Raw genomic sequence first — 2500 nt, 5'->3', positions numbered from 1 at the left:
CAGGAAGATCTTGTTCCTTTGAAATCTGCTCGATAGCTCTGGTCTGGTTAAACTGATTAATTTCAGCTTGCTTGGCTTTTCTGCAACACAAGCGGACAGCTCCACCTACTGGCTATTTTAATAAATGCACTGCTTCTCAATGCTTTTCAATAGCAGTCACATGACTGGAAAAAAAGGTTGTTATTCTGAAACGGTGTAAATTGAACCGTTGTAAAACGAGGGTCACCTGTAATTTAATATCCAGCGAATGCATAGGTTCAAACGGAGGAGCTTGAAGAGCCCCCAGAACCAAATTCAAACTCCAAGGAGGAGAGATTGACTTAATGACAGGTTTTATACGAACCAAAGCTTGTACAAAACAATGAATATCAGGAAGATTAGCAATCTTTCTGTGAAAAAGAACAGAAAGAGCAGAGATTTGTCCTTTCAAGGAACTTGCAGACAAACCTTTATCCAAACCATCCTGAAGAAACTGTAAAATTCTCGGAATTCTAAAAGAATGCCAGGAAAATTGATGAGAAAGACACCAAGAAATGTAAGTCTTCCAGACTCTATAATATATCTTTCTAGATACAGATTTACGAGCCTGTAACATGGGAGTCAGAGAAACCTCTTTGACTAAGAATCAAGCGTTCAATCTCCATACCTTTAAATTTAAGGATTTGAGATCCTGATGGAAAAAAGGACCTTGTGACAGAAGGTCTGGTCTTAACGGGAGAGTCCACGGTTGGCAAGAGGCCATCCGGACAAGATCCGCATACCAAAACCTGTGAGGCCATGCTGGAGCCACCAGCAGAACAAACGAGCATTCCTTCAGAATCTTGGAGATTACTCTTGGAAGAAGAATTAGAGGCGGAAAGAGATAGGCAGGATGATACTTCCAAGGAAGTGACAATGCATCCACTGCTTCCGCCTGAGGATCCCTGGATCTGGACAGATACCTGGGAAGTTTCTTGTTTAGATGAGAAGCCATCAGATCTATTTCTGGAAGTCCCCACATCTGAACAATCTGAAGAAATACCTCTGGGTGAAGAGACCATTCGCCCGGATGTAACGTTTTGGAGATAATCCGCTTCCCAATTGTCTATACCTGGGATATGAACCGCAGAAACTAGACAGGAGCTGGATTCCGCCCATACCAGTATTCGAGATACTTCTTTCATAGCCAGAGGACTGTGAGTCCCTCCTTGATGATTGATGTATGCCACAGTTGTGACATTGTCTGTCTGAAAACAAATGAACGATTCTCTCTTTAGAAGAGGCCATGACTGAAGAGCTCTGAAAATTGCACGGAGTTCCAAAATATTGATTGGTAATCTCACCTCCTGAGATTCCCAAACCCCTTGTGCTGTCAGAGAACCCCAAACAGCTCCCCAACCTGTCAGACTTGCATCTGTTGAAATTACAGTCCAGGTTGGAAGAACAAAAGAAGCCCCCTGAACTAAACGATGGTGATCTGTCCACCACGTCAGAGAGTGTCGTACAATCGGTTTTAAAGATATTGAGATATCTTTGTGTAATCCCTGCACCACTGGTTCAGCATACAGAGCTGAAGAGGTTGCATGTGAAAACGAGCAAAGGGGATCGCGTCCGATGCAGCAGTCATAAGACCTAGAATTTCCATGCATAAGGCTACCGAAGGGAATGATTGTGATTGAAGATTTTGACAATCTGAGATCAATTTTCTGTCAGAGACAGAGTCATGGACACTGAATTCATCTGGAAACCAAAAAAGGTTACCCTTGTCTGAGGAATCAATGAACGTTTCGGTAAATTGATCCTCCAACCATGATCTTGAAGAAACAACACAAGTCGATTAGTATGAGATTCTGCTAAATGTGAAGACTGAGCAAGTACCAAGATATCGTCCAAATAAGGAAATACCACAATACCCTGTTCTCTGATTACAGACAGAAGGACACCGAGAACCTTTGTAAAAATTCTTGGAGCTGTTGCTAGGCCAAACGGCAGAGCCACAAACTGGTAATGCTTGTCTAGGAAAGAGAATCTCAGAAACTGATAGTGATCTGGATGAATCGGAATATGCAGACATGCATCCTGTAAATCTATTGTGGACATATAATGCCCTTGCTGAACAAAAGGCAGGATAGTCCTTATAGTTACCATTTTGAATGTTGGTATCCTTACATAACGATTCAATATTTTTAGATCCAGAACTGGTCTGAAGGAATTCTCGTTCTTTGGTACAATGAAGAGATTTGAATAAAACCCCAGCCCCTGTTCCAGAACTGGAACTGGCATAATTACTCCAGCCAACTCTAGATCTGAAACACATTTCAGAAATGCTTGACACAGGAAAGAAAAAATCTCTTTGCAGGAGGCCTTATCTTGAAGCCAATTCTGTACCCTTCTGAAACAATGTTCTGAGTCCAAAGATTGTGAATTGAATTGATCCAAATTTCTTTGAAAAAATGTAATCTGCCCCCTACCAGCTGGGCTGGAATGAGGGCCGCACCTTCATGTGGACTTGGGAGCTGGC

At 42.2% G+C, this 2500-nt stretch overlaps 1 protein-coding gene across 2 annotated transcripts in view; it reads right to left on the bottom strand.

Moving 5' to 3' along the window:
- Positions 1 to 2500, bottom strand: part of CRTC3 (CREB regulated transcription coactivator 3) — a 668286-nt gene that overhangs the window by 438267 nt on the left and 227519 nt on the right. The window lies entirely within an intron of this gene.

Source organism: Bombina bombina, chromosome 6 (assembly GCF_027579735.1).
Source record: "Bombina bombina isolate aBomBom1 chromosome 6, aBomBom1.pri, whole genome shotgun sequence".
In the NCBI taxonomy this organism is placed as follows: Eukaryota; Metazoa; Chordata; class Amphibia; order Anura; family Bombinatoridae; genus Bombina; species Bombina bombina.
This window is presented reverse-complemented; position numbering and strand designations above follow the sequence as displayed.